Raw genomic sequence first — 14394 nt, forward strand, 5'->3', positions numbered from 1 at the left:
TCCAAAAACTTTTTTATGAAGCTGAACACGATTTCTAAAAATAAAAAATGTTATCATATTATTTTAAAGCACTGCTAATTTCACTGTAGCCTCTGAAAAAATTACAATCTTCTTGCTATATGTATATGGGTTGCACTCGGCGCTTTAGGCTACATTTTGGCTATTATGTGCTATTTTACAGGCCTCCAACAACCATTAAAATTAGCAGATTAGTCTGAAGGTACGAAGTGAAGTTTTCCGATTGTTGAAGTCTTGTTACCGGGGAATTATTCCATCCACTAGATGCCGCTGAACGCCCTAGTATACGTTAGCCTACAACAAAATGTTAGCCTAACACCTTTGATATCTGTTCTTTTGTTGTGTGTGTAGGCAGGACCGTTTTAACCATCCCACGTATTCCCCATTCCACATGTATCTGATAGCCTACATTTTTTCCTGTTTTTATATAAAAAATCTCGCTTTCTCAACCACATTTTATTCACCTCCGCGATATTGGGCATGCATAGATGAGGGTCAAGGAAATAAAATGTTTTTTCATGTTTCAAAAAACTAACAAAAGATGTAATATTTCTAAATGAAAACCTCACTTAAATAGCCGGTAGCCACTTTAACATGATAATAATTCTGCCACAGCCTTTGAAACCCCGAACCAATCAACCAATGATAAGCTATGTTTGCGTGATGTGAAAAGGGGCAAAAAGAAGATGATACAAAGCAAATCAAACGGTGAATTCTCTGCCAGCTGGTTGGCTTCGGGCTAGAAAGTAGTCATTTCATGACATGGGTTCGATTACCACCCCTACCATAACGCTACGTTAGCCTACTCTTTTTTCTTCTGTTTTTTCTTCTTTCTTCAAGATCAAGCAGTCACATGTCTGACAACTTTTGGGATCTAATTTGTGTTTTGTTTGATTTCTCTGTTTTTGTTTTTTATGTCATGTTCATATACACAGGGGCGCCGGAAGCGGGGGGGCAGGGGGGGCGAATGCTCCCCCTGCCCTCAAATTTTCTGCAGATGGAGGGGCAGGGGGCAATGGTGCCCTTTTAAAGTCATGTAAGCTACTGCACATTTTGCAATATAACAATTTCTGCTATTCGCTTTTAGCCTAATTATAATCTTTCATTTTTTCCTCAAAATAATATTTACGGCACAAAATTTTGCAACACAGTAGGGGCGGAGACCCAGGAGAGTTGAGCCGATTTTTCAACTTTGGTAAATCTCTATCGAAATTTTTAGGTTACACAAATAATTTGTTTGGTAAACTGAAGGGTAACCATTCACCTTCATTCACAAAAAAGGAAATTAATCTAACATCATTGCATATATGTGTATTTTGTCGATGAAATAAAAAAGTCAGTTGGCTCAACTCTCCCGCCGATCGAGGAGAGTTGATCATAGTCTCAAGGTGAGTTGAGCCATTGCTTACCAAAACCATCTAAACACAAAAGATATAATACAAAATAAATTATCCAATATTATTCAGTACACAGTGTTACAATGTCACTTGTTAGATTTATTTTTTTCACTATTTAATTCAAAATGGTGGTGTTGCGGTAACATTATCCGCCATCAATGACGGACCCCAAAAGTTTTTTGGTCTCAAAAGTAGTTTACCCATTTCAAATTGCAACCCAAGCGCTTTTTCAGCCGTTTGCGGTCACTCCAAGCGATAGGCTAGTGTAGAAGAGGAAGTGCCTCTTTGGAACTTGTTTGACAGCAAAATAATTGAATCAATAATGATAATCAATACTGTTATCATTAATATCCAATTATCATGACGTCACACACGTTTCAAAAGGGAAATTTTGAGTTCACAATTGCCCTCTGGTTGCAACCCAAGCGCATGAGTTCACAATTTGCCCTCGAATTGCAACCCAAGCGCTTTTTCAGCCGTTTGCGGTCACTCCAAGCGATAGGCTAGTGTAGAAGAGGAAGTGCCTCTTTGGAACTTGTTTGACAGCAAAATAATTGAATCAATAATGATAATCAATACTGTTATCATTAATATCCAATTATCATGACGTCACACACGTTTCAAAAGGGAAATTTTGAGTTCACAATTGCCCTCTGGCCCCCTGCTGTGAGCAAGTCTTTTGATCATTCACGATATTCTGGTCAATTGCAAGCTTTTAATAAATCTACTAACAAAAAACTGATTTTGATAATAAGTAAACCAATAGTATTGAGGAGAGTTGAGCCATTGCCTATTTAAACTATGTAAAAGCCATGGCTCAACTCTCCTAGACACCAATGGCTCAACTCTCCTTATGTCACCTTGTTCGGTGAAACTTGCGAGTTTTATTAAAACAGCGCTGCAAAGTTGATAATACTTATCATGATAAAAAGGCATCACATTGACAATATATTACACATCTTACAAGGAAACTATCTGCCACTACTTTGTGGCTATAAGCTGAAAGACTTGTAACTCAGCAATCCACTTTTAGATTTGATTTTCACATTGTACTACTTCTACAAGCTATACTAGATATAACTACAAAATTGATTGAGTCAAAATGGCAGTAATGTTGCATATGTCACGCAGAGGAACCCAAATATTAGATTTCAATACTAGAAATTGCATTTTTTGGGGGTGGATCAACCCTCCTTGCGGCTCAACTCTCCTGGGTCTCCCCTAAAGGCCTTAAAACTCGTTTTTTTTCGACAGCCATCGTGGCCTAACGGGAGCTCCTTCTCGGCGGCCAAATCTGCGTGCTTGGAGGCCAAAATACAAAATAAAAATAACGATAGCACAAGTAAATAGAATTAAACTTGCAACAATGCTAAAATGATCACTTAGGTTGTTGAAGTCTGGGCCTGGGCGACGTCCTACAATAGAATCGCTGCACCACGCAATAACTGCTTTATCGGGATTGTAATCCAGTACTATTCAAACGACACTCGCACGAGTGTCTCCAATGTGGCTGATTTTATAAAAGTTTGCTACTCCCCTAGAATTCTTTTTAGCAACGAAAAACAACGTTCGACATGTGTTGACGATGACGGCAAGGTAATAAAATAAGTATTTCAATGATTAAAACATTACTTGTAGGCTTTAACTGCCCTTTATCAGAACTGACGACGCACTAGCAAGTGCGAAATATTTTTTCTGTTAAATCTACTGACATCTGATCCTGTTACCTTAGCAATTGAGGTTTTAGCTATTTCAATGATGTACATTACTAGAAGACATTACTAAAAGAAGCATAATTTTTGCAAAATATGATCAAAAAATGTCTTCCCATTGATGTCAACTAACTTTGTTCTCCTTTTTAACAACGATTCAATGTCCGACAACATCGAATCGACATAAAAACGACAATATTGCCAGCCGATGTAAATTAGCAATTCGGATTAAGACTTTATTAAAATAAACGTCGGGAATTACAAACAAGACTTACAGCGCTGGCGATCGCAGATAGATATTCCATCAATAACAAATATTCTCCACACAATGCAACAGTGGCGATTATGACGCGCTGATCTAACTTTGCGTCACTCTTTGATACTGCATGTTTTCGACAGTTAATCCACGATCATTGTATTGCGAAATTAAATAATTGGCTAGGAGAAACCGGCGGCCAAACTTGGCCGATTGAGGAGGTAGCACCTGCGGTTCATTCAAGCTCTACTTAGCGGCCATGGCCGCAGGCTGCTTTAAGGCTTGACAGTAGGTTACATCATTATAAAATAGCATGATGCCCTTCTTTGTATACCGGACACTTGTAGGCTATCATTACTCAATACATAGTGAGCTGATAGATTAGCATTATCGCTATGTCTTATCTTAAAACTTGAAAAAAAATTGGCCTTTTAGTAAACAAAAGTGCCCTTTTTTCGTAATCTTGCCCACCCAGTCAAAAATCGTTCCGGCGCCCCTGCATATGCAATCTTCTCATGATTTGGCTTGCATTTACTAACCGCCACATTGCGATTGTAACCTTATTCAACGTTTCATTATTTTCTCTAAGTGTTTTCAGTATAATTTTCATTGATAAAGTAGAATTCGCCTATAGTGACACCTGAAGGACCGCGGAAAAAGTGTCACTATAAGCGAAGTATCCCTATAGACGAATAATGACGTCGTTGATAACGTCACTTGTGCAGTATCTGCGCATGCGCATCCCATGTTGGTTTAATTCAAACCCAGTCAGCAAATCAATCCTTTATGGTTCAACCTCTGCATACGTTAAATCAATGTAAAAAGATGGATTTGCTGGCTGGGAACTGGCGAATGCTGATAAGGACAAAATATGATTCCAACTTAAACTGGAAATACACCGTAAAGTGTCCTTATACCGAAATTTTTGAGCCCAAGGGACATAAATGTGGTGTCACTGTAAGCAAAGTGTTCTTATACACGAAGTCACTATAGGCGAAGTCATTTCTATGCAAAACATATGGTTTGCAAACGGGACTTTGCAACAGGTGTCACTACAGGCGAAGTGTCACTATAGCCAAAGTCACTATAGGCGAATTCTACTGTAGCTAGTATTTTTTGTAAAATACGGTAACCTACTGCCACCGGGGTGGAAGCTGATTTGGTGACCTCATAAGGTCTTTCGCTTCCTTCCTCTCTCACTTCTATTTAATGTAGGCTACCAGTGTATTTGTCGTGATATTTTGAGAAAAAAAATAAACCAGTGATTGATTGTAACAACTAAATAAAGCTCAAAGCAAGAATTAACTCTTTGGATGAGTGCTAGAAAGGTCACAATTGGACGGTAGCCTCTTAAAATATGTTCTAAATGGTTGGTGGTGTCATTGGGATCTGGCAGAATTTCTTCATGTTAAAGTGGCTTCCCAAATAGTTAATTAACAATTAAATTACTCCTGAGATACATTTCGAAGTAGCTACTAGCCTGCTGAAAGGCTATGCACCACACTAGGGTATACAAACTTTCAAGAAATAAATTATAAAAATTCTTCCGTGGTCGTAAATGAAATTTTTTTGAAATTGTAGCCTAGTCTAACAAATTTTAATCAAAACTTTTACCCCAATGCCATTTTAATTTGATGTAATTTGTCTTCATACAAAGTGTGCATATTGATAAAAAATAATAATAGATTACTTCAAAAATGGCGTAAAAAAATAACCAAAACAAGATTACATTTGTCAAAATTGTCTGGGAGCAAGCCCCCAACATCCTATTGTATTTTTGTCCGCCCCGATAGCTCAGTTGGTTAGCGCGTGAACGAAGAATGATACCTACGTGAACGAATAAGAAGTTGGTTAGCGCGTGAACGAAGAAGCTTCAAGATCAAGTGGCGCTGTTTCGACTCTCGGGGTGTGCGCTTGACAAAGGTGGGCAGTAACTAGTTACAAAAGTAACTAGTTACTGTAACTAGTTACTTTTTGAGTAACTGTAACGGTAACTTCGTTACTATTTTTCAACAGTAACGAAACGTGGTAGGCCTAACTAGTTCCTATTTTAGCACTTTTTCAACAGTTACAGTTACAAGTTACTTTTGCGTTGAAATTTCAGTTTCTAATTGCCGTTTATTTCTCTGCACGTGTTTGTGTCTTGCTTTGTGCGTGTTTGCTGCGGTTTGCGCAATAATGCATTTTTCTCGCAGCTGTGTCGGCGCTGCACTGCGCATGCGCGGTTCTACTTTTGTTTTTTCTTGTGGAGAAGGGTTGCCATATTGGCGAATGTATCGCCAAATCCAGAATCTGGCAATTTTTTAAGACGTTGGGCTTCATATTTATAATTTGGCTCTTTTTTGGCGAATTTTGATAACTGATTTGGCTAAATTAATTGTTATTGGCGATTAATCAATATGGACCAAAGACAGGCAAGACACAACAATACAACAGGGTTGAGCATTATAGCAATATATTTTACATACAGTAGTTACAAATAATTTAACAGTCAAACGTTTTTGGCTTAACTTAAGCCCTCATCAGGAACCTGAAAATATCTATAAAAATGCAGTAAATTTCAACTTCTTGAAGGTAACTAACTAACTGACTATAAGCATCAAGAAACACGCAGCGATTAGAAGCAATTTCTTGATGCTTATAGTCAGTTAGTTAGTTACCTTCAAGAAGTTGAAATTTATTTCATTTAAGGCGCGTTCACACTACAGTTATTTTCGCCGCAGCAAAGCGGACCTTTTGTTTGTTTTATTGTCGCCTGGTGTCACTCACTCGCGGTTGCTTTGCTTCAGTTTCACAAAGTGAGCGTGTGACAAAGATCGATCCTGAGCGTTTTTTCTGCTCAGCTGCGCTTGGTTTCTGCGTGACGTCATGCGTGTTTTTGGCTCGAAAGTTGATTTTCTGAGTCTCGGGTGTCTGCTTCGCTTAGGCTGGAGTCTGGGCAACTACTCTGTTTGAAGCTGGTAGTTATACAGGGATATTGGATAGCCTAGGAAAGTTTAACCTGTAGCAGATAAGGCAATTGCTGAGTCTCAGTAAGTCATTTTGGCTTTACCTAGGACAGTAGTTAAGCAAAATTATCATAAAATGAGTATGGTTAGGCTACCTTAGGACAGCAAGCTTGTACCCAAAGTGCTCAGTTTCATGACCAGTGAATCAGGAATATATCCAAATTATTTTAATTAGAAGCTGTAGTTAGAACAGTAACTTAGAAACGGTATCATTTAGATCATAAAATCATTGTAGCTAGGCCTACTAGTTGTTACGGTACTCTCAGCAAAAAAATGAGCACATTCTTCAACAATGACCAGAAACTGGAAACTTTAATTTTGACCGGACAGGACTTTTCATGTCTTTGGGATTTGAAGACACAGTCCTACCACAACCACATAAGCCGTGAGAATGCGGTGCTGGTTTAGGATCGGCCGCCTTGGTTAGTGACGTCACAAAAATCTGTGACGTCATGCAAAAAAACGCAACTACTTTTAGGAAGGGTGCAAAAACGCGGAATAGAAGTAAAACCGGAATGCCTATTGATTTTTAAATATTTGTAGGCTATTTTGTAACAATTCTCAGCAATTCAATTTTTACAATAAAAATACCAAACCAACACAATTTTTAAATATTTGTAGGCTATTTTGTAACAATTCTCAGAACGAGCAATCGTTGTTCAAACATAACCGCTCGACGAAGCTTTTTTCCAATGCATTTTTCAAGGCGATTCGATCGTGGTTCAGTATAACCCGCCCACAGTTTCATGTGATCGATGAATACTGCCTCCACCAAATGTGCTGTAGCTTTCTCATTTCTGCTCGGATTTGAGAAATTTTACTATCGTTGGAAAGCACGATACTGCATCTATCCGAATTCATTAGTTGCAAGTTTAAAGTAGGTATTATATTGATCTAGCGCTAACTTAAACTTTACTATTTTGTACCAATTCTCAGCAATTCATTTTTTACAATAAAAATACCAAACCAACACAAATTAAAAGAGTATGTCTTGCTTTATTCACCTAACAACTTTCACATTTATATCTAATCCACAAAACGAGCAATCGTTGTTCAAACGTAACCGCTCGACTAAGCTTTTTTCCAATTCATTTTTCAAGGCGATTCGCTCGTGGTCCAGCATAAGCCGCCCACAGTTTGATGTGATCGGTGAATAGTGCCTCCACCAAATATGCTGTAGCTTTCTCATTTCTGCTCGGATTCTAACAATTTTACTATCGTTGGATGGCATTATGCTTCATCTATACGAATCAGTTAACCCTAATTCACAAATAAACACTGGAGCCATTAACTGAATGTTTAAACTTTACTATTTTGTACCAATTCTCAGCAATTCATTTTTTACAATAAAAATACCAAACCAACACAAATTAAAAGAGTATGTCTTGCTTTATTCACCTAACAACTTTCACATTTATATCTAATCCACAAAACGAGCAATCGTTGTTCAAACGTAACCGCTCGACGAAGCTTTTTACCAAAACAATGCAAACACAAAGCGATCAGTTTCGAGTGTTCATTACAAGCCGCCCCCAGTTTGATGCGATCGGTGAATAGTGCCTCCACCAAATATGCTGTAGCTTTCTCATTTCTGCTCGGATTTTAACAATTGTACTATCGTTGTATGGCATTATGCTTCATCTACCCGAAGGGATTAATTGCCAATCTAAAGTAGGCACTATATTTATGTAGCGCTAACCTAAACTTTACTATTTTGTACCAATTCTCAGCAATTCAATTTTTACAATAAAAATACCAAACCAACACAAATTAAAAGAGTATGTCTTGTTTTATTAACCTAACAACTTTCACGTTTATATGTTATCCACAAAACGAGAAATCGTTGTTCAAACGTAACCGCTCGACGAAGCTTTTTTTCAATGCATTTTTCAAGGCGATTCGATCGTGGTTCAGTATAAGCCGCCCACAGTTTGCTGTGATCGATGAATACTGCCTCCACCAAATATGCTGTAGCTTGCTCATTTCTGCTCGGATTCTAACAATTTTACCATCGTTGGATGGCATTATGCTTCATCTACTCGAATGGATTAATTGCCAATCTAAAGTAGGCATTACATTTATGTAGCGCTAACCTAAACTTTACTATTTTGTACCAATTCTCAGCAATTCATTTATTACAATAAAAATACCAAACCAACACAAATTAAAATTGAGTATGTCTTGGTTTATTCAAATGTTAACTTTCACATTTATATCTAATCCACAAAACGAGCAATCGTTGTTCAAACGTAACCGCTCGACGAAGCTTTTTACCAAAACAATGCAAACACAAAGCGATCAGTTTCCAGTGTTCATTACAAGCCGCCCACAGTTTGCTGTGATCAGTGAATACTGCCTCCACCAAATGTGCTGTAGCTTTCTCATTTCTGCTCGGATTTGAAAAATTTTACCATCGTTGGAATGCACGATACTGCATCTATCCGAATTCATTGGTTGCAAGTTTAAAGTATGCATTATATTGATCTAGCGCTAACTTAAACTTTACTATTTTGTACCAATTCTCAGCAATTCATTTTTTACAATAAAAATATCAAACCAACACAAATTAAAAGAGTATGTCTTGCTTTATTTATATGTTAACTTTCACATTTATATCTAATCCACAAAACGAGCAATCGTTGTTCAAACGTAACCGCTCGACGAAGCTTTTTACCAAAACAATGCAAACACAAAGCGATCAGTTTCGAGTGTTCATTACAAGCCGCCCCCAGTTTGATGCGATCGGTGAATAGTGCCTCCACCAAATATGCTGTAGCTTTCTCATTTCTGCTCGGATTTTAACAATTGTACTATCGTTGTATGGCATTATGCTTCATCTACCCGAAGGGATTAATTGCCAATCTAAAGTAGGCACTATATTTATGTAGCACTAACCTAAACTTTACTATTTTGTACCAATTCTCAGCAATTCAATTTTTACAATAAAAATACCAAACCAACACAAATTAAAAGAGTATGTCTTGTTTTATTAACCTAACAACTTTCACGTTTATATGTTATCCACAAAACGAGAAATCGTTGTTCAAACGTAACCGCTCGACGAAGCTTTTTTTCAATGCATTTTTCAAGGCGATTCGATCGTGGTTCAGTATAAGCCGCCCACAGTTTGCTGTGATCGATGAATACTGCCTCCACCAAATATGCTGTAGCTTGCTCATTTCTGCTCGGATTCTAACAATTTTACCATCGTTGGATGGCATTATGCTTCATCTACTCGAATGGATTAATTGCCAATCTAAAGTAGGCATTACATTTATGTAGCGCTAACCTAAACTTTACTATTTTGTACCAATTCTCAGCAATTCATTTATTACAATAAAAATACCAAACCAACACAAATTAAAATTGAGTATGTCTTGGTTTATTCAAATGTTAACTTTCACATGTATATCTAATCCACAAAACGAGCAATCGTTGTTCAAACGTAACCGCTCGACGAAGCTTTTTACCAAAACAATGCAAACACAAAGCGATCAGTTTCCAGTGTTCATTACAAGCCGCCCACAGTTTGCTGTGATCAGTGAATACTGCCTCCACCAAATGTGCTGTAGCTTTCTCATTTCTGCTCGGATTTGAAAAATTTTACCATCGTTGGAATGCACGATACTGCATCTATCCGAATTCATTGGTTGCAAGTTTAAAGTATGCATTATATTGATCTAGCGCTAACTTAAACTTTACTATTTTGTACCAATTCTCAGCAATTCATTTTTTACAATAAAAATATCAAACCAACACAAATTAAAAGAGTATGTCTTGCTTTATTTATATGTTAACTTTCACATTTATATCTAATCCACAAAACGAGCAATCGTTGTTCAAACGTAACCGCTCGACGAAGCTTTTTACCAAAACAATGCAAACACAAAGCGATCAGTTTCGAGTGTTCATTACAAGCCGCCCCCAGTTTGATGCGATCGGTGAATAGTGCCTCCACCAAATATGCTGTAGCTTTCTCATTTCTGCTCGGATTTTAACAATTGTACTATCGTTGTATGGCATTATGTTTCATCTACCCGAAGGGATTAATTGCCAATCTAAAGTAGGCACTATATTTATGTAGCGCTAACCTAAACTTTACTATTTTGTACCAATTCTCAGCAATTCAATTTTTACAATAAAAATACCAAACCAACACAAATTAAAAGAGTATGTCTTGTTTTATTAACCTAACAACTTTCACGTTTATATGTTATCCACAAAACGAGAAATCGTTGTTCAAACGTAACCGCTCGACGAAGCTTTTTTTCAATGCATTTTTCAAGGCGATTCGATCGTGGTTCAGTATAAGCCGCCCACAGTTTGCTGTGATCGATGAATACTGCCTCCACCAAATATGCTGTAGCTTGCTCATTTCTGCTCGGATTCTAACAATTTTACCATCGTTGGATGGCATTATGCTTCATCTACTCGAATGGATTAATTGCCAATCTAAAGTAGGCATTACATTTATGTAGCGCTAACCCAGCGTTTCTTAACCGGGGGTGCTAGCACCCCTTGGGGGTGCTGGAATAGACTATAGGGGGTGCTAAATGCATGCAGTATAATATCAAAAAATGCCATTTTAATTTTCTGCATTTTTTTGTTATTCTGCCAGTATCAGCAGTTGTCATATCAATGATTGCTGTTTCGAAGTAGCCTACATGATTTGCTGTCATTGTAGTCATCTCCCAGTCAAATACTCAAATTGATCCTGAGTAGATTGTGCAAACTTATCTGGTGGGTGTTTTGTTGTAATATTGTTGCTCACCTCTCGCTTCTAGAAACCACCATGGCAAGGTATCCAGAGTGGATACAGCAGCCTTCTTGGCAGACATGAGTGATCATAGGCTAAGACTAAAGGAGGAGCTATGATTGACATGCAGGTGAATCAGAGTTGTGAGACAAACTTTCGTCCTTCCGCTTGCTAATTTCTGGTGTGACCAGTTGACGGCACATCCTGCATTGGCACGAGCAGCAATGGAATTGATCGTCCCATTTCCGACTAACTACCTGTGTGAAAAGGCGTTCTCCACCATGCTCCAAATCAAACCAATTGGCCGGAGCCGCCTTCAACATGGGTTGCTCCACGACATGAGAGTGGCTTTGACAAACACGAAGCCTCGAATAGAGAAATTGGTCACACATAAGCAACAACAGAAATCACACTGATACATGTGTAACTAGATACCCAGCTGGGTAACTTAAATATGCTTAAGTTTGTCCATGTTCTTTTACTATTCTCGGGTTTTCCTATTTCTTTTATCACCAATGACGACAGTAGGCCTAGTTTTGAAGAATAAACAAAATGATTAATTTGTACTTCGCTTTCCTTTCAATAGTGCAGGCCAAAGTTTAATGGCAGCGTCGAAATTTTGACATGCTATTTGATCACTGGCGGTATATTTTGTATATTTTTGTCGCCTAACAAACGGTGCTGTTGTTTTAAGGGAGTTGATTCACTTACATATGGTTATAATTGAATTTCTGTTGGTGAATGAAAGCCAAATACCAAATCCTGAATCAACTGCGTTAAAACAACTGCTCAGTTTACAACAAGAGACTTCATTACAAAATATATCTCCAGCGATCTGAAGGCATGTTAAAATTTCGGCCTGTACTAAACTTTTGGTCGGTACTGTAGTAGTCTTATGTCAATGATAGTTAGGGGGTGCTAGACTGGTCAGGCCTGTTTAGAGGGGTGCTAAAGTCAGAAAAGGTTAAGAAACGCTGCGCTAACCTAAACTTTACTATTTTGTACCAATTCTCAGCAATTCATTTATTACAATAAAAATACCAAACCAACACAAATTAAAATTGAGTATGTCTTGGTTTATTCAAATGTTAACTTTCACATTTATATCTAATCCACAAAACGAGCAATCGTTGTTCAAACGTAACCGCTCGACGAAGCTTTTTACCAAAACAATGCAAACACAAAGCGATCAGTTTCCAGTGTTCATTACAAGCCGCCCACAGTTTGCTGTGATCAGTGAATACTGCCTCCACCAAATGTGCTGTAGCTTTCTCATTTCTGCTCGGATTTGAAAAATTTTACCATCGTTGGAATGCACGATACTGCATCTATCCGAATTCATTGGTTGCAAGTTTAAAGTATGCATTATATTGATCTAGCGCTAACTTAAACTTTACTATTTTGTACCAATTCTCAGCAATTCATTTTTTACAATAAAAATATCAAACCAACACAAATTAAAAGAGTATGTCTTGCTTTATTTATATGTTAACTTTCACATTTATATCTAATCCACAAAACGAGCAATCGTTGTTCAAACGTAACCGCTCGACGAAGCTTTTTACCAAAACAATGCAAACACAAAGCGATCAGTTTCGAGTGTTCATTACAAGCCGCCCCCAGTTTGATGCGATCGGTGAATAGTGCCTCCACCAAATATGCTGTAGCTTTCTCATTTCTGCTCGGATTTTAACAATTGTACTATCGTTGTATGGCATTATGCTTCATCTACCCGAAGGGATTAATTGCCAATCTAAAGTAGGCACTATATTTATGTAGCGCTAACCTAAACTTTACTATTTTGTACCAATTCTCAGCAATTCAATTTTTACAATAAAAATACCAAACCAACACAAATTAAAAGAGTATGTCTTGTTTTATTAACCTAACAACTTTCACGTTTATATGTTATCCACAAAACGAGAAATCGTTGTTCAAACGTAACCGCTCGACGAAGCTTTTTTTCAATGCATTTTTCAAGGCGATTCGATCGTGGTTCAGTATAAGCCGCCCACAGTTTGCTGTGATCGATGAATACTGCCTCCACCAAATATGCTGTAGCTTGCTCATTTCTGCTCGGATTCTAACAATTTTACCATCGTTGGATGGCATTATGCTTCATCTACTCGAATGGATTAATTGCCAATCTAAAGTAGGCATTACATTTATGTAGCGCTAACCTAAACTTTACTATTTTGTACCAATTCTCAGCAATTCATTTATTACAATAAAAATACCAAACCAACACAAATTAAAATTGAGTATGTCTTGGTTTATTCAAATGTTAACTTTCACATTTATATCTAATCCACAAAACGAGCAATCGTTGTTCAAACGTAACCGCTCGACGAAGCTTTTTACCAAAACAATGCAAACACAAAGCGATCAGTTTCCAGTGTTCATTACAAGCCGCCCACAGTTTGCTGTGATCAGTGAATACTGCCTCCACCAAATGTGCTGTAGCTTTCTCATTTCTGCTCGGATTTGAAAAATTTTACCATCGTTGGAATGCACGATACTGCATCTATCCGAATTCATTGGTTGCAAGTTTAAAGTATGCATTATATTGATCTAGCGCTAACTTAAACTTTACTATTTTGTACCAATTCTCAGCAATTCATTTTTTACAATAAAAATATCAAACCAACACAAATTAAAAGAGTATGTCTTGCTTTATTTATATGTTAACTTTCACATTTATATCTAATCCACAAAACGAGCAATCGTTGTTCAAACGTAACCGCTCGACGAAGCTTTTTACCAAAACAATGCAAACACAAAGCGATCAGTTTCGAGTGTTCATTACAAGCCGCCCCCAGTTTGATGCGATCGGTGAATAGTGCCTCCACCAAATATGCTGTAGCTTTCTCATTTCTGCTCGGATTTTAACAATTGTACTATCGTTGTATGGCATTATGTTTCATCTACCCGAAGGGATTAATTGCCAATCTAAAGTAGGCACTATATTTATGTAGCGCTAACCTAAACTTTACTATTTTGTACCAATTCTCAGCAATTCAATTTTTACAATAAAAATACCAAACCAACACAAATTAAAAGAGTATGTCTTGTTTTATTAACCTAACAACTTTCACGTTTATATGTTATCCACAAAACGAGAAATCGTTGTTCAAACGTAACCGCTCGACGAAGCTTTTTTTCAATGCATTTTTCAAGGCGATTCGATCGTGGTTCAGTATAAGCCGCCCACAGTTTGCTGTGATCGATGAATACTGCCTCCACCAAA

Source organism: Aplidium turbinatum, chromosome 15 (assembly GCF_918807975.1).
Source record: "Aplidium turbinatum chromosome 15, kaAplTurb1.1, whole genome shotgun sequence".
NCBI lineage: Eukaryota > Metazoa > Chordata > Ascidiacea > Aplousobranchia > Polyclinidae > Aplidium > Aplidium turbinatum.